This window comes from Uloborus diversus, chromosome 2 (genome assembly GCF_026930045.1).
Source record: "Uloborus diversus isolate 005 chromosome 2, Udiv.v.3.1, whole genome shotgun sequence".
Taxonomy (NCBI): domain Eukaryota; kingdom Metazoa; phylum Arthropoda; class Arachnida; order Araneae; family Uloboridae; genus Uloborus; species Uloborus diversus.
Window position 1 is genome coordinate 112,530,087 of NC_072732.1, and position 24,057 is coordinate 112,554,143.

The 24,057-nt window shown below is 33.1% G+C and overlaps 1 long non-coding RNA gene across 1 annotated transcript; it reads left to right on the plus strand.

The window, feature by feature from the left end:
- Nucleotides 1-487: 487 nt before the first annotated feature.
- On the plus strand, nucleotides 488-22,523 carry LOC129217641 (uncharacterized). Its single transcript, XR_008580239.1, has 3 exons — nucleotides 488-617; nucleotides 6,134-6,234; nucleotides 22,449-22,523. It is a non-coding gene; the product is annotated as an uncharacterized LOC129217641 (long non-coding RNA).
- The last annotated feature ends 1,534 nt before the right edge of the window (nucleotides 22,524-24,057 follow it).

Below are 24,057 nucleotides of genomic sequence, written 5' to 3' on the forward strand. Positions count from 1 at the left end.
TGTAGTTTTCAGTTTTTTTCTTTCTTTAAAGGTTTTTTTATTTCGAGGTATTGAGTAAGATAATTGCTTGTCATTAAGTTTAAGTATTTTTCTAAATAAAGAATAGTAAAATGTAGTAGCTGTTAAATGTCTAGTCTAGTTTTTTGTTGAAAAAAAGGAGAAAGAAGCTCTCTTCTCCACCTCACCCCACCTCATAGAACACCTATCCATGGGTCAAAAGGGGTTGAGAAACACTAATTTATGTAATGTATAAGAAGTTCCATGTGACAATAGTTCAATGATAATTTAGTTTTTTATGCATCATGTTTAGTAACAAAAAGGAAGAAGGTACTCATTAAGTATATGGACTGGGGTTTTATTTATTTTGAAAGAATTTCATATTTTTAGACTTTACAATGACTTTATTACGAATCGCATAACATTTCTCAAATTTCAAGATATTACGTTCTCATAAGAAAGAATATATCTTTTTTGCCCGTTTATAGGTCCCATTTTGTAAAGAAAATCCAGAAAAATGCAAAGACAGTGAACAAACTTGTTGGAAGAAGCTTCAGAATGTTATTAATAATGCACTAAAAATAAGTGGTGGAATTGGTTTGTTTTTCAGCTTTTCAGAGGTAAGGTTTAATTTTATATATTACATCTCAATTGGATTTATCAAACTATCCTTTATTAGTATTTTATGAAAATCAAATTATTGAGGCAAGTAAAGATATATAAATATCAATGTTTTCAAGGGAAAAAACTATTTAAAATGAATTGTTAAAAGGATTTATGAAAGGAGAAGAATTTTATTATTTGGAGAGAGAAAACAAATTCACATTTAAATTGCTGTGACTTTTCTTCGTAACATTTATGGCTAATTTAAAAGTCACTGTCATTGATTTGGACAAAATTAAAATACAGGGAAACCACTCTGAGTGGCAGCCCCTTCATTCCGTAAAATTTCGGCCATCCAGAGGGGAGTGGTAGTTTTAAAGGGTTTTCATCACAGTTGCAACATAATTTCTATAATACATAATCTAAGCTAATCTAACTCATAAAATGAAGTTTGAGACTTTTCTAAAGGGAAGATATTGTGCATTCATGAGGAGAAGAAACTTCGGAATGCCTTCCCGATAGCAGAGCTAATTTCAGCGTGAGGGTGATCGCTGCCGCTTGCAATTCAAACAACCCTAACTTTGGCGGCATTTAAATTTGCGAAAATATCTTTGTCTTTTTTCCTTTCGTTTCTAGCTTCGCGTAATTGTCGTCTACGCGGAATCTTTACCTTTTAAACTGAAAATTTCAAAACTATAAACATTGTATTTACAAAAAAAAAAAAAAGTGAGGTATTGTTGGATAGAATTTGAGGTTATAGAGCTAATAGCCTACAGCTAAGCTGAAAATTAGGCAACTCATTTCCAACTGAAAATTTGAGGGAGTGGTCTGCCCGAAGAAAATAAAACATGAATCATTCTTTACACTGAAAAACATTTATTTAACATATATTAAGAAAATGATTACAATACAATAATTTGGTCCTCCGAAGAAAAATTAAATTACATTAAAAGATCTTACAATGAGTCCATGCAGGTATCAAAAAGTCCTGTCGATGTTCCATAGTGAATCCCCACAGGTAGATGGACGGCATTGCAATCTCCACCAGAATTGCAAGCTGGTCAGTTCACACCTTATGAGCCAAGTTCACTATATCAGGGAAAAATATCGAAGATGGACACGATCTTTTTCCTCGGAGACCAAACGACCCACATCAGGGAAAAATATCGAAGATGGACACGATCCTTTTCCTCGGAGACCAAACGATCCACATAGATTCAATTATAACTTTTCACTTTTATAGACGTCATGGCAGCACGCGCTTTCAAAACTGAAGACATCAGCAGTAAATCATTCAGAAAGGATCAGACCTCACCTGAGAGGCCAGTAGCAAAAAACTTATGATGACATGGACGAACACATTTACAAACACAAACAACACAAGACGAGGAGACAATTGAAAGAAAAAGTAGCCGTGGGATCGAGCTATGGCCGGTCTGCGTATTTATAGCCAGATTCGACCTTGCTCGTAACAATGTGACGTTACCTTATTTGCATATTGCAAGAACAACACAACTCGGAAAAAACGCAGCTTGCAGGTTGCACAACTCTTATTTAATTTGACATTCAGCACTCAACACCTCAACATGGTTTCCTCATGTGATCGACATGTGCTCTGTCGGAAGTTTACCGACGTCTGCCGAATGACGGCAACCAATCATAGCGTGCCACATATTTTTCCGAACACTTCCGATTCAACTCGGACATTTGAGTGTCGGTGGCAGGTGGATGGGATTTCCCGCGCAAGGTTTTTCTCCGGAATGGCAAAAAGTAAGTTACAATTTTTTTAAACAATATTGGTGAAATCCTTCAAGAAACAAAAAATAAAGGCATTTAGCCCAACAGGTATTTTGTTTTCCGAATGAAACATTTCTATTAAGGAAAAGCTTTCTGTATTTTGAACGATATCCTTTTAAACACTAACGTCCTCTATTCGAAATTGCAAGTGCGCTGATGAAAAAAAAAGGGGGGGGGGGGCAGGAAAATTTCATTGACACAGAGACACTGTCATTGAAATGCTTAAGGGTTGCGTTCTTTTTGCAGACTTAGTATCTCCTATCTCCCTCTCTCTTTTCTTGCGGGGGGGGGGGGGGATTCATCAGCTCTTAGGGGCTGGGCCTTTGATGCATCTGTATGGATTGTACAAAATTTCAGATCATATAGAATGGATATGCAGTCAGTAGATCTACATTAGCAGTTATTTTTTAAAAATGCTGAAAACATTATTCGAACAAAAGTTGCCCCCCCCCCCCCCCCCAATGAAGAAAAAAAAAACACCTGGTTGAACCAAAGGTGGGGACTGGTCAATTGTTCCAGAAAGGATTTACATGTGAGAAAAGAAAAGTAAATGATAAAACAATAAAAAAATCAATCTGAAATATATTAATGCAATTGACTATTAAAATCAAGATTATTTCTCTAAGTATTACATGAATGTTAATGTTTAGAAATATGTAATAATTTTTGGTGCGTTATAAAAAGTGATTTTGGTTGGAATACTGTTTTAAAATTATAGTTTCATCGGTAGGGCCGTCTTAAGGGATGATGGCTACCCACAGGGCGAGTATTTGCCAGCGCGGGGGAAGGAGGGCTAACCAAGTTCGTTTCTGGGGGGGGGGGGGCAGAAACGAAGCTATAACACTTCAGTACACAGTAGCTTAACGTCCACACGGATTGTGCATAAAGGATGTTATACTTCACCTTACCCTCTCCCCTCGTAACATCTCACGCAATGTTCGATGAACATATTGCTATAACGAACGCTTTTATTTGGACCAAAATGTGTGAAGTCACATTTCTTGTAATCCCTCCTTCCCCCTTGAGACTAACTGTCAGAAGTTCATGAACCCCGAACTCTCCCTCCCTACCCCCTTTCAAGCGTGGCATCATCCTTAGGTTTGCTCTAAGTCACCAAAATCGCACTAACAATTGTTTTAATGAAAAAGACCGGCTCCCCCCCTCCCCCCTGGATAGCGCTAGTCACAATTTTTTTTATGATCATGTATGTTTTTAATAAATAATCATATCGCCCCCCTGCAAGAAAAGTGACACAATTCAAAATTTGGGAAAACCGAACCGGCTATTGATTTAAAATCTAAATTTAATGTTCTTTCTCGATACAAAAATCGCATAGTTAGCTCAAGTAAACAGTGCGGGGGGGGGGGGGCAATGTGCGATATATTGAACAACTGAATAAGTTGACAATAGCAACGTTTCTTGCTAAAAATTACGCCTTTTACATTCAGAGTCAAGGACGGATCCAGAGACTATTCAAGGAGGGGGCGATTGATTTCACACCCTTACTCTTTTATAAATTCGCAAACCTCTGCCCCCCCCTTCCAAACACCATGAAAAATCGTCTCATTTCAGTTATTTTGGGAGGGGGGGGACTTCCTTTTCTACAAAATTGCGGAGGAGTGTACCAAATCCCATCCCTTACTTTAACGCCATCAAAGGTGTCCCATAATAGTTTCTCTTTTTTTTTTGGGGGGGGGGGGGGACTTCAATTTTCGAAACTTTCCTGAGGAGAGCCCTTGAGCCATAACCCTATTTAACATCACTAAAATCGTCTAAAATTGAGTTTTTGAAACTTTAAAGTACTTCCTATATAAAGTTCGGATAATAAGCTTATTTTTGCAGAATCATTAACCAAAAGACGTTTCTCACCTACGTCAAATAATTATCAAAGCACTTCATTGCTGTTTGGTGCTGGAAAGAATTCGAAATCCTACTCTACTAATTCTCTTGTCGATTTTCTGTGCTCATATTGCTCAGAACTTTATTACATTGTGTGAGATTCATAAAAATCATTTTCGAATTCCATATTCTAACACACACTGACCAACTTATAAAATAAGTGTCAGTGACATTTTTGCTCCAAAATTATCGGAATTTGTCAACAGCCAGTAAGACATCTCCTTGAACTGAAATGCTGTAGATTAGAAACAGGAAGTGAGTAGATTTTCTTGGAAAATGGGATGCACACACCCATTTTCCAAGGGAGCGTTTTTAACATTAAATCCGTGGGCTGCAAAAAACTGGCCGTTAAGAGGGGTGGTCGCTCGAAGAGGTTTCACTGTATTGTCATCAGTTTTCACAAAAGAGTGAACTGATGTGCTTTTCTCCGTGGATCCTTTAATCAGTAGTCCCAGGACATTCATGCTCTATAAATTATTCAAATATTTTAAATTTCTAAATTTGCTGTATGCTCCATTTATATTTTACCTCCAACATTTATTAATTTTCAAATTTTCTAAGAAAAGATCAGTGTGTGCTAAAATATACTTGAATAGGTATGCTTACAATGAGTTTACACATTAGGATTCTGTCCCCCCTCCCCCCGTATGATCACAGCTGCCCCCCCCCCCCCACCCTCAAAGAATACTGGTTGGTGTTTATTTTTACTTAGTTCAATTGAGGCAGTGAGAAGCAAAGGGATGTAAGTGAACTTGATAAAGTTTTGAGTAAAACACATTTTTAAGTTCAGATCTTAGGTATGCTGTTATTGAATTAAAAAAAAAAAAAAACATGCTGCATGCAACACCCACCAAAAAACCATCTCTTGCCCCAAAGCAGAGGAGAAGTTCCCCTATTTTTTGTACAGAAATTTTAATTTTGTCAATTACATCCCTTTGCTTTTTACTACCTCAATTGTACGAACATAATGCTGCAGGCTGCAGTTACAACTTTGAACAAACTTTTATTTTCAGCTGCTTTTTTTTTCTTTTAGCATAAAAGAGTTTCTTTTGCGATTTTCATCTTTTAGAGCATTTATGTGATAGTAATTGTTCTTTTCCAAATTCACTTTTTTTTCTGCTGAATTTTGAAAATTTGAAAACACTGCAGTTTGAAAAGGAGCTGATAAATATTGTTCCACATAACATAATACCGTTTCTAATGTATTTGCTCCTTCTTTAAATTATCATTGAACCACTTCAGTGAACCTTTTGTTATTTTGTTTTAATTGAAAAAAGAGAGTGATACTGTTTAATGCTCTAGTAACATAGTTCCCCCCTTTTAAAGTTTTTTTTAAAATTTTGTATTAATAATATATAATTATAAACTTTCACTTTTTGTACAAGTTGTATTTTCAATTTTCGATTTCATTGAATTCACGGCCATTTAAGCAGACATTCTATAAAAAGGAGGCTAGTTAAGTCAGTCAGTAGTCTACTGTATTATGAAATAAAATATTGCACAACACATTAAACCGAATGCTGCTTAATAAAATCTTTGTAGTCATTATTGATATTATTATTATTATTTTAATACAAGTAACTCAAATAAAGTTGCTTAAGGGGACTTAAAATGTTTATTATGAGGGTATTTTACTTACGTTCTTTTTTTGTTACACTGATTCTATCCTCACCTTTAAAAAAAAAAAATAGAAATCAACTTTTTGGCTAAAATGTTTTTTTTTTGTGCGTGTGTGTGTGTACACATGAAAATGTTCCGTGTCAATTGTTGTACTTCCCTCAATTTAAAATGATAAAGCTAGTAATTATATTAAATTTATGATGTTATCTGCTTTTAGTTTATAGGAGTATGGTTGACTGTTCGATATCGCAATCAGAAAGATCCTCGTTCTAACCCACATGCATTTTTGTGAAACTAATTATTGTTTGCAAACCAAAGGTAACATACTAACCTTTTCATTTCTGTATTAACTTTCTCAACTTTCTCTTTGTTGTTAACAAGTGCTAATGTTCTTCACTCTGTTAATCACTTGTTTCTTTTTTTTATCTATTATAATGTATCTTCAAATCTTCTGCTTTTGGACCATTCCATGCGAAATGAGCAAATCAGTTGTGGCTGACATGTCACAGATTTCAATAAAAATTTTTATTTAGGTAAATCATGCATATCTATGAGGGGATGCAAAGTATGAAAGTTTTAAAACTTTTTATTACTTTGCTTTTGAAATAGAAGTTGATGCTTACACTAAGCTAAATTTTCAGAATTCATAGCAGCTAGTTTGTGACTCAATAACTCCGTAAGTTATAAACACACACTTAAAAAATAAATATTTCCATATTCTATAAAGAAATCTCTATTAGGAAAGAGAAAAGTAAAATTTTTTGGAGCTTTTTTTGAACCTGAGCTATTAACAAAGATTGAAAACTTGCCAATTTACTACAGATTTTAAATCACTCTTTCTAGGTATTTTAATGAAAAAATAACAGCAAAAATGATTCAGATTAAAAAAACAATCGATATATAGCTATCTGCTCTAATTTATTAATTTTTTTTAATTCCTTGATAATGAAATCGTACCTTAAAAAATCAAAAATTTTAGAATTTTTTCCAATATTTTAGATGTTTGTTTGAACATGATGGAATGCCTTTAATTTACTCAATTTTTTTTATGTAACATGTTGAAGTGTCTTTTAGATAATATTAAATTTTAATCATTGCAATCAGGGTATTTTTGTTACTGGAGTAACTTGAACTAAGGTAAAATTTCATTTGTAAGTTTTGTAAGATAACCATTTCTTTCATGTTTAATTTTCTCAAAAGTATGTTTATGAAGTACTTGCTGAAATGTTTCCTTAATTATTGTAAAGTATATAATATTCCAGTATGCATAATTAAATATAATTGTTCCGCTAAAAGTTGATGTCTAATTCTTAATAGAATTTGAGATTGAGCTATGAGTTTGAGGAAATTTGTTTTATCCATGAATAAGTATATTTGACAAATATACCCATTTATTTCAACAGTCCTACTGCAAGGTTTTTTTAAAAGAAAATGATTACTTTGGCAGCGAAACTCCTCTATTTTAGTTATAGCTTTTCTTTCCAGAATGAAAATTGCCAGTTAAACATTTGCCAGAATGAATCTAATTTTCAATGGAAAGCAGATGGCTTTTCTTTCTACTATCAATCACATAAGTGCATATTATGGCATTGATGAATCTATTAAACTATTATCAATCAGAACAAGTTTGCATACGACATACAAAAATTCAGTTATAGCTGCAAGATATTTTCTCCTGTCTTCTACAAGCCCAAATATTAGATATTTTGTGTGTCATCAGTAAAAATTATCAATTTTGAAAATTAGGTTCAATAATAATTTAATGAAGTGCACATAGCTATTTTGGAGATATGAAATTATCGTTTCATCTCAACAATTGGACACCTAAATTCCTTGGCTCACATTTATCTGTCATTAGTGAAAGGAGCATACATTTGAAGAAAAAGAGTTTAGAAATCAGGCCTAAATCCAATGCCAATTTCATTTGTTTGTTACTCATATAGCAACTATTTGTGGCTAGGCAATGTCTACACATTGATTTTATGCGTCTATATTTTCCCAGATAAGTGATTTTCTTATTAAATTAGTGAATCCACATGGACCGTTACACATGACCTACTAAAGATGATGCTTGTCTGAAACTACTTGAAATTTATTAATGAAAGTTCCATTAATGTCTTTAACTGGATTTTCCCAGTAAAATTGAGCCACAAATTTACTGGGCATTTAAATCTTTTGATGCATTTGTTGAAATTACTATAATTACTGCTTAAGATATAAATTTTATCCACAATTTTTTTTATAAAGTTCACATTATGCCAGTGTATTTTTTAAAAAATTGAAATGAATGTTAGATATACTTGCTTTTGCATCATTTAGTCATTTATCTAGTTAACGAATAAATACCTTTGTGCTGAAAATTAGAACAGTTAGTAATCCAACATTGTGAAGCACAAAAATTGCACAATTATTGCAGGCACGTGTTTCGGTGTTACAAGGAACACCTTTTTCAATTCTAAGAAGTGTGAGCTTCTGGATGAAAAGTCATCCGAGAAAAGCAACATGGTGGAACTGGAGATATTATAAATATCAAAAAATAGAAATTAAACAAAAACAGAAAAGATAAAATGACACCTGGAGGCATAATTTATTATATAATTCCATCAGAAAAAAAAAATTAAGTAATAAATTTTCCAAGAAAACCCATAAACAATGCAAAAAGTCCAAAAATGAAACCATTCTGCAAAAATTAGCAATAAATTTACCAGCGGGAAAAACTATGTATAGAAGCAATGTATCAAATGGAGAAATGCAGGAAAAAACAAAGTGAAGGATAAACATATTGGAATTAGTCAATCAGAAAACGAAATAAGAAAGCAAAAAATGAAAAAAAATAAAAGTAAGAAATGTACACCGTATACATAAAAATAATAGAGAAACTAAACCAATTTTAACAAAGGAGTCCACACAGAAGAAAAATAGGGAATTGCAGTAAGATCGTTAACTAAATTAGAACGGTTCCTCAGGATGTGGAAAGATTCCCAAAAATCAAGATCCAAGGAATTGGGGCATTTTTGTATAATTTGATAAGAGTTAAAATCAAAAGAGTGATTCGATTCCCAATAGTGTTGAGCAATACTGGATTTATTCAACTGTTGTTTTCTGACGTATCTTTGATGTTCTTTTAACCGAAATTTCAAAGAACGGCGGGTCTGTCCGATGTATCCGAGTCCGCAATTGCAAACAATTTTATAGATCCCACAACAATTAAGAGGATGAATAGAATCTTTAAGAGAAGAGAAAGAAAGTTTATTATTAGGAGAAAATACCACTTGGAATTGGAATCGCTTCAGAATCTTAGCAACCTGAAAACTAATACCAGGGAAGAAAGGCAGAACAACTAAATTCTTAGTGTTAAAAGTTCTTTTAAGAACAATATTTTGAGATTTTTTGCAAAGTTTTTTATAAATGGAATCAACTAAGGTGGGCGGATCTTCCTCTTGTTTATTGAACGTGAGCTCTATGATTTGCATCTCTCTATTTCAAATTCTATTTCTGATTTTTATTATGTTGATAGAACTTCTTGGTCTAGAACCCTTCGTTCTTCGGAGAATCATCAAGTTGTTTTTAAAAAGAAATTAGCTAAACTTTGTAGAAATTCGAAAGTTGTTCCTTCGGAAAATTTACCAGTGGTAAATAAAAATGTTGTCGTTAATATTTCAAGTATTCCTTTAAACAGTTCTCAAATTAATGCCCTAAAATGCAATGATAACTTTGCTCTAGCCAGTAAACCTTCTTTTTCTAAGCTTATTGCTCCTATCGGGAAAGCTTTTAAATTTAGTGCCTTATCATCCAATCAAAAAGATTGCGTTAGGCATCTTATTGCTTCTAATGTGGACTTTAATTCTAGGATTTCCAATCCCGTCTTTACTAATACTGTTAGTCATACTGTAAAGAATTTAACTTCTAATTCAGATATTGTTGTTACCAAAGCTGACAAAGGTGGTCAAATTGTTGTTCTTGACAAATCATCTTATGTTGACAAAACTAATGATTTGATTTCTTCTGGTCCATACTTAGAGATTTCTAAAGATCCTAGTGAAAATGAGTTAAAGGCTATTTCTTCTGCTGTCAAGTCTGTTCAGTCTATTCCATTAAATGTTAAACGCTCTGTTATTCCTTCCATTGCTAATTGCGCTAGATTTTATGCTTTACCCAAGGTACATAAAGCTGGCATTCCTTTCAGGCCAATTGTTTCCAATATTGGTACGGCTTCTTATAAACTTGCAAAATATTTAGTCTCTGTGTTTTCTCCTCTTATGAGTCACAATGTATTCACTGCAAAAAACTCTATCAATTTTGTCAAAAAAATTCAGAATTGCGTTCCAAATAATTCTTTTATGGCTTCTTTTGATGTGAACTCATTATTTACGAACGTTCCGGTCGAGGGTTCATTGTTATGCCTTCAGAGTAGACTGTCTGAATTTCATTTTACCTCTAAGGAAATTGAGGATTTAGTTTTCCTTACTCATACTTGTCTAAAGCAATGTTCCTTTGTTTTTAATGGTAAATTTTATATTATGTTGGGTGGTTTGGCAATGAGAAACCCACTTAGCCCCATCCTTAGTGATATTTACATGCATTACTTTGAGGTCAAGTTGTTTCAGAAACTACAGTTCCAATTCTATGTTCGCTATGTTGATGACTGATTTGTTCTTATGAATCACGATCAACTAAGCATTGATGATGCTTTATCTATTGTAAATTCCATTGATCCTCATATTCAACTCTCTTGTGAAAAAGAACAGAATAATTGCCTTCCATTTCTAGATGTTCTCGTTTCTCGAACCGAGTCTGGTTTTGAAACTACGGTTTATCGCAAACCTTTTGCCAATTCATTACCCCCACATAGATTATCGTCTCACCCTCCTAATCAAAAATATTCAGCTTTCAACACATTTGTTTATCGTGCAATGAATATTTGTTCTTCACCTGAGCTTCTTAATGCGGAACTTAACTATTTAATAGCTGTGGCTGTTGATAGAGACTATCCGCCACCTTAGTTGATTCCATTTATAAAAAACTTTGCAAAAAATCTCAAAATATTGTTCTTAATAGAACTTTTAACACTAAGAATTTAATTGTTCTGCCTTTCTTCCCTGTATTAGTTTTCAGGTTGCTAAGATTCTGAAGCGATTCCAATTCGAAGTGGTATTTTCTCCTATTAATAAACTTTCTTTCTCTTTTCTTAATGATTCTATTCATCCTCTTAATTGTTGTGGGATCTATAAAATTGTTTGCAATTGCGGACTCGGATACATCGGACAGACCCGCCGTTCTTTGAAATTTCGGTTAAAAGAACATCAAAGATATGTCAGAAAACAACAGTTGAATAAATTTAGTATTGCTCAACACTGTTGGGAATCAAATCACTCTTTTGATTTTAACTCTTATCAAATTATACAAAAATGCCCCAATTCGTTGGATCTTGATTTTTGGGAATCTTTCCACATCCTGAGGAACCGTTCTAATTTAGTTAACGATCTTACTGCAATTCCCTATTTTTCTTCTGTGTGGACTCCTTTGTTAAAATTGGTTTAGTTTCTCTATTATTTTTATGTATACGGTGTACATTTCTTACTTTTATTTTTTTCATTTTTTGCTTTCTTATTTCGTTTTGTGATTAACTAATTCCAATATGTTTATCCTTCACTTTGTTTTTTCCTGCATTTCTCCATTTGATACATTGCTTCCATACATAGTTTTTCCCCCGCTGGTAAATTTATTGTTAATTTATGCAGAGTGGTTTCATTTTTGGACTTTTTGCATTGTTTATGGGTTTTCTTGGAAAATTTATTACTTAATCGTTTTTTCCTGATGGAATTATATAATAAATTATGCCTCCAGGTGTCATTTTATCTTTTTTGTTTTTGTTTAATTTCTATTTTTTGATATTTATACTATCTCCTGTTCCACCATGTTGCTTTTCTCGGATGACTTTTCATCCAGAAGCTCACACTTCTTAGCATTGAAAAAGGTGTTCCTTGTAACACCGAAACACGTGTCTGCAATAATTTTGCAATTTTGGTGCTTCACAACGTTGGATTACTAACTGTTCTAATTTATCTAGTTGTTTAAATTTTTGTAATTTCACATGAAACATAAAAAAAAATTGCTACTGTTCAGAATTTTTTTTTATGCTTGGAAATCAAGAAACCAATTTTGAATTTCTTGAAGCAAATAGTGGAAATACTGTACTATATTCCTGCAAAATTTGAAAGTTGTCGAATGTTTCCCTCATTTAAATTTTTGTGCCTATGTGAAGGGGAACATTACCCTTTTACAAAATGTCACTTAGTTCAAAACTGATTTTGAATACAAAAAGGGTTAAAATACAGCTTTAAAAGTAAGGTATTTCTTTTATGACACTTAGCACGTTATTGGATATCAATTTCAGCAAAGCTAATACATTCCTTAACCCGGGAGAACTCGCGGTACCTTTCGTCACACGAACGCTCGTGGGGGGCTCCGTAGGCCCGGAGTGGTTATTTCAGTAAATTAAGTTTGCAAAATAGAAAAAAAATGTGTTTTCAACACTGAATTATAAATAGATAAACAGCCTCTAAAATATGTTTTAAAAAGTAAGGTTTAAGAAAATTTTAAGGTACATGAATCTAAATCTTCTCCTAAGCATTACTGATGATCGCTTTACTGTTCTGTGTCAACTTCTTCGTCATCTTTATTAAGGGAGTTCTAATCAGTTGAAACCTCAACTAACAAGGTCTGCAACCTCTTCATTTCATCTTTGCAGCTTAAATAGCGATGCATTTCACAACATCCTCCTTTACATTCACAATCTGAAATGAAAAGCGTGAGCGCTTGCTCCGGGCCTTTGAGGCCCGAACCTGAATTTTCTGGGGAAAAGGGGAAATGTACATTCCTGAAAAGCATGTTGTCAGTATGTAGGTCACCTCGAATGCAGCTACTATGGACCTCATTCATTTTCGTTGAAAGGGTGATTTTTGGCAGCATAGTTTTGTAATGACCGGGTCTGAGAGGCCCGATGCCAGTTCTCCCGGGTTAAAGCAGGGGTTCTCGAACTTTTTCTACTCGTGGCACCCTTTGAAGAATTTAAATGTTCTCAGGGCACCCTAACAGTCCATCTCCGTTACATAAGATAAGTGCGGCAAATACGGCCTTCCGAAGGTTTCTTTCATTTTTATGACTGAGTTGGCTCCAGCTTTTGCAAATTCATCAAATGGCTTATAAAAAAACAAAAAAAAAAAAAAAAAAACGAACAAGTGAATATTTAAGTTTAATTATGTTTTTCAGAAATTTTGACAGAGAGGCGACTTTATCTTATTAGAAACATGGGCCCATAATTAGGTCAGGACTACTTCACTTAGGGCAAGAGTCCTGACGCAGTTTTTCACGCAGAGTCATGGGTGCAAGTTTGGTGATGTGTTCAAAACGGAAAATATTTTCACCCCCCCCCCCCCACACCGTCCGCATGCGGGCTTAAGGAAAAATTTGTATGTATAAATGTTGCAGATTTTAAAAATGCCAGTTTTGCAATTCGTTCGATTTAAATTTTAAGCCTTAAAATTATAATATTTAAGTGTTTTGACATCATAAGTCCAAAAAATCTAAAATCCGGCAATAAGGAGGGGGGGGGGGGGTCTGGGGGCTCTCTCCCAGAAATTTTTTCAAATTGAAGTCCAAAAAAATGCTGTGGTAGGCCATTTTGGTAAAGTTCAGGGAGAGGAGGGGTTCAGGGACTCTTACATCAATTATTTCAAACTGATAGTCCCAAAACACAATATTGGGCAACCTTCAAAAAATATTAAAGAAAGAGGGGGGGAGGGGACGCTATGGGCTTTCCCAAAATCGAAGATTTAAAAACGAAATTGTAATTTAAATTTCATAACGTTTATACGCTTTTTGAATGCACTATTGAAGGGATGGAGTTCAGGAACCCTCCTTCGGCAATATTTCAAAATTGAAGTTTCAAAAACGCAATTTTAGACGATGTTGGATAATGCAAGGGGTAAAAGCGTTTGAAGCACACCACCATTAGTTTTTTGCCGATCCTAAACATTTTTGTTGTAGCAATAAAATTGCTTAGGACATAAGATTTTCACTTTTGCAACATAAATCAGTTCTGATTCAAAAGTCTACCCAAGGTAGCGCCAACAAACTAGAAAGGAAAGAAAGGTGGGGGAAGGGTAAGACCGACTAATGATAATGAACTGTCACCATTCCCCCCCAGTCTTCATTTGAAAAAGAATTCTTTTATAAGATAGCAGGTGGTGAAATTAGCAATAAAAAATCTCTTCAGTGAAGTAGATATACTTTTTAAACAAGGTACCCTTTCCAACATTCATTAATTAAAAAAAGAAATAGGGGAACTGAATCCTAACTCCAGGCAGGGTTCCCGAATCACATCCCTCTTAAGGCACTCAAATAAAGCCTAAAGTGGCGCTTTAAATATTTCAGCATCAAAGCATTTTTGGAGAACTCCGGAACCCCTTCCTCTGAGTTCACCACAAATGTCCAAAATTTCAATTTTTAAGGCATCAGTTTCTAAATTGTTTTGTAGGAATAGTACCCCTCTTACCTATAAACATGACTTATGATAGCCTAAAAATTTTAATACTTTAATTTTGGAAACTTTTTGAAAAAATCTTCCTATACTTTTCCCCCTTAAGTCATCCAAAGATAGCATAAAACAAAGCTCTTAAAATTTCAGAAACTAAATTATTTCGGGCTGGGGGTGCGGAATACCCCCCCCTCTCATTGTGTTTACTAAACGCAGTGTAAGTTTTTGTTTAAGATTTATTTTTCTATTGAGAGAGCAACTCCCTTCCACACATCGCCAAAGATAACCCAAAGTTTTAAAACTTCAATTTCGAAACTGTTTCGAGAAAGACCCCTGAATTCACCTAACTCTTAACTCACTCAAAAAGCCAAAATAGCATTTCAATACTTCGGGGAGAGAGACCCCCCCCCCCCCCCCGAACTCTTTCCTCTAAGTTCACTAAATTTTACTTAAATTTGCGGTTTCCCCTTTTCATCATCGAAGATTTAAGAATTTAAATTCTAAAACGTATTGAGAGAAAGCCTTCGAATTCCCTCTTCTTAAGTCTTCCAAAGATTACCTAAAGCTGAGTTCTGAATACTTCAGCTTTGAATATTTTTTGGGAAAGGAGAACCCCGAACCCCAAGACGGTCCAAAGTTGCGCTTTTAAGACTCCAGTTTCGGAATTTCGCCTAAAGAGAGCCCCCTCCCTCCCTCTTGACATTGCCAAAGACAGCCTAAAAGATTTAAGACTTTAATTACAAACACTTTTCGGGAGAGGGTCGCAAATGCCCTTTAACTTAAGTCATTTAAGTATAGCCTCAAATAGTTTTTAATACATCAGCTACAAAACATTTTCTTGTTAGAACACCAAAACCATCTCTTATAAATTCACCAAAGATTGCCTAAATTAGTGTTTTTAAGATTCCAGTATTCGGTTCTTTTTTAAAACCCACTTTTACATCATTAGAGACAGCCTAAAACTTTTTGACTTTTAAATTTTTAAGAGTTTGCAGTGGAGAAATATCAAACCACTCCTAGCTTCAAAAATATTTTCAATTCAGTTTTTCGATATTTTATACTGTAACCCGTGAGTAACCCCCCCCCCCCTAGATTGTCCAAGATATCAACGTTTTAAGACCTCAGTATCGTGGGTTAATTTGCGCACAGATTACCCTCTTTGCAAGAGCAGCGTTTTTTCGCAAACTCGTGTTGCCGTTATTTTTCTCCTTTCCCTTCTCTCCTCCCCCCCACACCCATATTTCCATTCTAGCGAGTGTTCAATTCAATGACATTAGAATTTAGTGATACCTCAAGTCTTTGTCAAAAATGCAGGAACGGTTGGAAATAACAAAGCTATACCTAAAAAAAGTCAAACGGCGCGAGCCGAAAAGCCACTCCTCCAAAAGCACGTTGCAAACAAAACAAGCACATGGCGGAAAACCGAGAGAATGTCGATGTAAATTCGTGGTTATGGAACGGTCCAGTAATATTAAAGCATATTTTTCAAACACTCAATTTTCCTTTTTTTATTAAAAATTAAAAGAAAGTCATTGAATTTCTTTCCGTCCCGACCTCCGTCTCGGAAATTTTGTCAAGACGGAAATCCGTCCTGAGACGGAAGGTCTTGCACCCATGCGCAGAGTTGAAGACAAAAAAAAAAGCTAAAAATACAATTAAATTAAAAAGAATTGAAAAATCCTTTATGCCAATACAAAAACATCTTCACACACATTTGATAACCTCAAAAACAGTACTGAAAATTCCATGTTTACTTCCGTGGAAAAGAGAAAGATCAATCATGATATTTGGGGCAAATGATAATTTGTAATTTTCGGGTTTTTTTTAAACTCTTGCACACAGTTCATGCGCAAATGTGCTGCACTGGATCATATCCTTCATCCGATACTCTGATGTCCGGAATGCTAATAAGGCCTTAGTGAGCTACAATCTACTTTTCTGGACTATCAAATCACGGGAAAAATGACGGTACACATGATTTTTCTTTTTCAATTTGTCAACTAGATAAATTGGGCTTCAAGAACAATTAACAACGTTTTTATAACCATTAAAGTACAGTGAATTATGGAGAAACAAAACTTACTGAAGTTTAGGTATCTCTGACATCACTTCTGTATAACTTATGAAACACTGTTGTCTGGTAGTTAAAAACTGATTTTTGATGACGTCTTATCAGTTTAAAGACGGTGAAGTTACAATCTAGCAAATTTTTGTTATACTACTTCAAAAAACGGGGAGCCAAGTGGTCTTTCTGGTGTTCATGATCTTATTTCATGCACCCCGATTTATATTGATACCATGGAAACTTCATGACACCCTTAACTCCTTCTTACGGCACCCCAAGGTGCCGCTGCACCCAGTTAGAGAACCCCTGCCTTAAAGCTTGAGATTAAGAAATATATTTAATTATGAGAAAACTGAAATATTTTCAGTTTTTAAAACATGGTTAAAAGTTAACTATAATAAATTTGAAAAAGTTACTGAAAGCAGATAAACGGCCCTACTCTACAGATTACAACAATATAAAACTTTTATGTTTACATTAAATAGTAAAGTACAAGCCTTCAAAAATGCTACATTTAGCATTTATGAGAATGCTGTTCAACTTGTCAAATTTTCAATTGCATGTAACAGCTAAAATAAAAAAATATTAAGCCAAAATATTTTAGATGTTTTTATATATGCATAAAAGGAACCTGTATACCAAATTTCATAAAAATCTTTTACTATGTGGCAACCACTTTTTTGTCATTTTTGCTAATTTCGTATGGAATGACCCTTTTGTCAGTATCTTGAACATTCTGCTGCTGAACATCTGCTTCTATATAACTCTCACGTTTTTGTTTACCATGTGATTCAACTGCTCGGACATCAGTAAGTTTGTGTTTGCAATTATTTATAACTGACGTTATATGTTTTATTGAGCAATTGAGAACTTAATAATTTGAGAATTTTAATTTACTTGCAACAGAGTTGATTCAAGAGACTCATAAAAATTTCATTAATTTCCACCAGTGTCTTAAGGAAGATTTTAGAAAATAAAATTGGTCTAAAGAATTAATTAAGAACATTTAGGAAGGCAATAGATGATGGGAATCAGGAAATTTTCATTGGCAAAATTTTTAAGACGTCCAATTACACAAATTAGGATTTTTTAAAATATTTGTAGCCTGTCCTAAAATTTCAGATAGCATATCAGGTAAGTTTATTTTTAAGTTAGTTTCAGGTTTTTAATTTTTTTTTTAAATTCTGATTATTTATTGTGAACTTAATTTTAGTAATTAATAATTTATTGGTCATCACAGATTTTTTTTTAGAAAACTTCTATCTTTTAAAATAATTAAATGTTGGATTCTTTCTTTTTCAAATAAATTATTTATTTCCGAAAGGGGTCTTTTGCACCTTTTTGGGGGAAAATCAGAGTTAAATTCAATGCAGACTCAAATGAAGTTATAATTTGGTGAACATTAGCGATATAGTTTTGGCAAAAAAAAAATCTATTTTCAATTTGGTGCTATTTTGAGAGTTAACCATTGAATCACATTAAAATTACCGATATTGGGGAAATTAATCTGTGTAAAACTCTTTTTTGCTTCTGTTCGCCAAAAATTAGGGGTGAAAATATTTAAAGTGTTTCCTTTATTATTATTTTTGGCCCTATTATTATTAAATTGGGGTAAAAGGAAGCCATGTGATGCACACATCGGCTCTTAAAATTCTGCTTTAGTTTAAAATATTAGAATCATTAGTGCAAAGCATAGATCAGATTGTTGCAATTTTATTGTCACAAAACACTAATTAAGCTATTCATGTGAAAAAAATGTGTGCTTTTTCTGGAAAAATTACATCCTGTGAAGAGAAAAATCATGGATTTCAAAACTCTAAATATAGCTGATACTCCGTGTCGAATAAATGCAGAAAGAAAATGCTAATGCATTGGAAAGCATTCCAAATGGAATTAAATTGTGTGTTTTGGTAGGAATTACATCCCTTACTAATATTTTCAGTTTGCAGATATGTGTGTGCATGTTTTTAACAGTACTGTCTAACTTTTGGCTCTCTGTTTTACTTTTCTTGTTTGAAAATCTTACTTTTAATAAAACATAAAGTTATAAAGTAAATAAAATTACTTTTTGACTACTAAAGTAATCCATATAGTAAATAAATGGTTTTAAGTCCTATCAGAAATTCCAGTGTTTTATCTTCAATATTTTGGGTGTTTTTAAAACTTACTATAATTTTGCTTTTTGTGCATGAAAAAATTAAACTACTTTTGGTCACAAAAAATCCTTTGATTTTTCACTTTGTGAGTTTATTAATTCTGCTTTATGAGTAATGAGGATGTTGAGGAGCACCAGAAAGTCTAACACTAGAGAGAACACAGGGGAGGGGCCTAAAGACCCTGGAAACAAGATTCTATCTTAAACTCCCTCATCTCCCGTTTATTCTAAAGATATACAAACATAATTTTTCTTCTTATATCTTCAAATCCCCAAATATTTAAGATTGTTGACTTGAAAATGGTAGAGTTTTTTTATCCGCAAAATACCATTTCCCCCTACAAATACATTTTTATGCATTCCTTTAATTATATGTTCTGATAAAGCACATTTGTACATAATCAAGAAAAATCCTTATAAAATTGGTGCAAGGAATATTAATATACTGTTTATGCATATACAAAAAACATTATCCTATTAATGTTTTGTTCGATGCCCCAACTTATGTGTGCTGTAGAATTCAAAATTTTCATTCGCTTTAGTTGTAAACTATGCTTTTATTAGTAATGTCAAATCTCCTTTCATAGCTGAGTATATACAGTAGACCCTCGTTTTATGTGGGTTTATTTTACGTGGTTTTGATTATATGCGGTTTAAGATTTGACACCTTTAATTTATTTTACACAGATGAGTTTTGGTTTTACGCGGTTGCGGTACAATGCAACAGATAAAATTATCCCCTCTTTCAAAATTGAAACGCTTAAAGATTGCAGATTACGTGTAATCAACTGCATTTTGGCGTGCTAATAAACAATCTTGGGCCACTGGAGACATTTTATGCGACTGGTTCCAGAGCTCTTGCCAGAAGTAAAGTTATTAAACTCACACAGTTCAGAACTCACCGGAAGAAAAGCTTTTAGGAGTGACAAAGAAGGCCAAAACAAATGAGGATACCGGTATCGGTGACGCACAACCAAAAACCTTCACATTGAAAATTTTGAGCCATTCGTAGACACTAGAAATGATCTTTCTTAATTGTTAGTGAAGGATGATTCTATCATGGAAATGAGGCAAGTGATCATGGATGCGTTAATGCTCTGCAAAGAATTATAGAAAAATTCTTAATGACTGCCAAAAACTACCATAGCCAGCTCCTCTTTATAAACAGAACAAAAAATTAATTTATGTTTTCCTTATAGCATGTTGCACATAAAAGTCGATATAAGTACACATTAAACTTATTATACAATTAGTCATCATTGGAATGAAGTATTTTGTTATCTACGGAACCAAACCCCTATTTTAACACTAGTATTAGGTCTCAATTTACGCGGCATTTCCATGGAACGTAAACCCCGCGTGAAACAAGGGTCTACTGTACTTTAAATAAATCTTACCTTCATATCATTATTTTTTGAAGAAAAAAGAGTTTAGCAAAGTTTTTGAAAGTGAAGTTTTTTGACTTTAACTTAATAAAAGAATACCATTTAATGTATTTGGCAGTTAGCCACCTTTAGCAGCAACCTGCTTTTTTACACGACATGCTTTTTATGCCTTGAAGCTGCCTTTGGGGATTGGCAAAAAAAGTATATGGTGGAAGTATAAAAAATTTTTTAATCCATCACCGTGGTGCCCAACCAGTGGTTGGAAAAACTACATTTTCCTTGTAAACAAACTACAACTTCTTTTATTTAAATGTAGCAACTACAAACTACTTTTGAAATTAGCTACTTTTCAAAAAATGAAGAAATGAAAAGCATACACACACTCACCGTTTGATGATTGAACAAAAAAAGGTTTAGTAGCTCATCTGAACATGGAATATTGCTAAGAGTTATCTATTCTTTGTTTTTTCTTTTTTTTTTTTTTTTAATTTCCCTCATCATACTCCTATGTAACACTGTAATACTCATATTTATTGTAAGCCAACAAGGGCAGTTCAATGTCATGCTCTTCTATAACATACACAGTGGCTTCTATGTTTGATAAATACTGTAAAAGCACCTATTTTTGAAAGACTTTAATTTTCGCGTGTCCATCGTAACCACAGAAACTTAAACCTCCTGAATTATTTTGTTTTTCAACTTTCGGTCTTTTCATATGATATTCACGAAATTTTCAACTCGCAAAATCATCGATAATTTCGTTTTTGCAAAAATAGGTGCTTTTACAGTATTGGAACAATAATCTTATTGAAAACTAAAACGTTCATCTACGTGACATTCTTCGGCAGCCAGAAAATACAAAAAAGTTATTAAATTTTTTCCTAAGTCAAAATGATATATCTGAGGTCAGCTCGCATTTTCAAGAGTCTTATTTCTCATTGCATCCGCTGATGCACTTGTGTAAAATTTGCACCAGTCAGATTCATTTCATTAAAAAAAAAAAAAAACTTTATTTAAAAGTTGTTTTCAGAAATCGCTACAAACTACTATTTGTTTTGTATCAAACTACACACTACTTTCTTTAAAATGTAGTGTGCTACACTACAAACTACAAAAATATGTAACTATTGCAGTAGCGTCGTCACTTCACACTACTTTCTTTAAAAAGTAGTGTGCTACACTACAAACTACTAAAAAATGTAACTATTGCAGTAGCGTCGCTACTTGTAGCTAGGGCCCGCTCTACTAGTTCTGCTGCCCTAGGCGATATTGACAAGTGCCGCCCCCTATAAATAATAATAATAAAAGAATAAAAGAATTATATTTGAATTAAATAAAAATAACAGTAAAGTCTTTACAATTAAAGGGAGTTTCTAGTTAAATTCCAAACTGGGTTTTGCATATCCAAGCACTGGTACACTAAATTATATTTTTATTAACATTAAAGTAGTGCATCTTATGGCTCTGAAACAGATATTACTATTTTCAAATGATTTTCAAATCGCGCAATTTGCTGCCTCTAAAAGTAAATTCAATTTCTAGTTCAATTCCGAACTATGTTTTGCATATCCAAGCACTGGTACATGCTCTAAATTATTATTATTATTATTAATATCTCTTTAGAATTGAAGCAGTGAATCTTATGGCGCTGAAACAGATATTCATACTTTAAAAAAAAATTCAATTTTGAAATTTCCGCCCCTAAAATCCCTTAGCGCCTTAGGCGGCCGCCTACCCCTAGAGCCGGGCCTGCTTGTGGAGTGCTATTTCCAACCACTGTGCCCAATCTTTTTTAACCCAAGGGTCGTACCTCATATTATGACTATTCTTGTGAAGCAGAACATAATTTTAAAGCATTTAAACATTATCTCAGTAACATGACAAAACATTCAAAAGGCAAGAAATTTAAAACCAAGAGTTGTTGTTATCATTACCGGTTTCTTTTTTACTAATGTAAAGTTTGCACCTGTTTTCTAGAAACTAATTTTGCATTTTTGGCTCCAAATTTGTGAGATTGTGACTAATTGGTTTTCAAATCGTAACAATGAGCAAAGCACCAAGTAACACAGGTCAGCTTTGCGGGCCGCATGTGGCCCACAGATTGTAGGTTGGGTGCCTCTGATCTATAATCAGAGTAGAGAAAGTGAATACCAGATTTGCCCGTCTACTGTAACATTTATAAAAGTTCTTTTTCTCTTATCCTGTTAAAAAATTTTTATTCAAAGTTTAAACAAGGTAAAAAAAAAAAAAAATAAGTAAGTATGCAGCTTTGCATTCATGTAATTGACTTTTGAATGCACATTAGAAACAAGAAATTGAGTACTTTAAAAGAAAAAAAATGTCTTACACTTAGAATAAAAACTATATTTTATTCTATTTTGTTTGCAGGTGATTAGCATCTGGATAACTTACAGATATCGACAGCAAAAAGATCCAAAATTGGACCCTAGTCTTTTATTCATATAAAAGTTCAAATATGTTTTATTCTTCATGTTTGTGATACATAATGTTTTGTAATTTTTCATAATGAAATCAAAAGAATATAATTTAAATTAAGATATATATATATATATATATATATATATATATATTATTACATATATATATATGAAATTTTTATCTGACAATGTATTTAAATTGAACACATTGTTAGATCCAGTGATGTTCTCATCAATTTTTCTGAGGGCATACTCCCAGTAATCCATTAAGCACAATATGTGTATGTGGTCATAAACATAGAATGTCATAATAAGAAAATTTATTAAGCTTTAGGATATATGCTATAAGTCTAAAAATTTTTTGAGAGTATACAGCGTATATGGAGTTATACCCTATGGGAACACCACTGGTTAGATTAATGAAATTAAAATTCAAGGAAAGAAGCGAATTCCAAATATTTTAAAATTTATTTCATTTGTACTTTTGTTTTAAATTATGTGCTATTACTATTCATATGATACATTGTTAAAAATGGTAAAGAAGTCAGTAGTACATTTTTCTGCACATTTTTGTATTCTCCAAAATTATCAAATTAAAAATACAGTAAACTCCCGATATCCGTGAGCCTGATTTTTTCCCCTTCAAATCCCATTCTTTAGATACAAAAATACTTCCCCAATATAAGTTGAGATTTAGACCCTTTTTACAAAACTCAAAATTCCATTTTAATATGGACAAATCTTTGGTTGAATCTGAAAAGAAAGAGGAAGTTTCCATTCATGCTTCAGCCAATTCAGCAAAATATATGTTGATAAAAGAAATAATGAAGGTAACACATCATTAAGTAGATAGATTGTGGCAATTATTCAGGCTTTGGGCATGTAACTGACAAAAAAATGAGGCAGGGGAACAAAAAAATTTTTTTTTTTCTTTTTGTCCAGAATTTGAGGTTCGGTTTGACTTAACATTTTTAGGTATGTTTGGGACTCTAAATCATTATTCATTTGCACCTTTAAATGATTTATCTGTAATTTACAGCAATATTTTTCATTACTCTGGGATAGCAAAAAGTATCAAATTATCTGATTAAAGTTAAGTACATAATAAATATTGGACTTGCACCTTACTTAAAATCCCTCCTTATTAAGGATATTTTTTCATCATTCTTTGTAATTGACTTTGATAAAACAACAGCAAGGCAGGTAAAGAAGAAATTGGACATACATAGCTGCCAACCTCAAGATAAAAAAAAATAGGAGCACTGAAGGGAAAAAATAGGAGCAACGAGGGTTAAAATAGGAGCAAGAAATTTTGGCCTGTGCTAAGCCTTCCTTCTGTACCATAAGCTTCTATAAGTTTTAAGCACCATTATAATGCTTTTCTGAATTTTCATGTTTGATTTTCAGCAAAACTACAACCAAGATTAAAATAAAATTATTTTACCCAAAAAAAAAGCATCGTTACGTAGCTACATATTGAAAAGTAAAAAAACATAAATGTTTGATTTAATAAAACTGCAACCTCTTTTTAAATATTTTTTAATGCATATACGTGTATT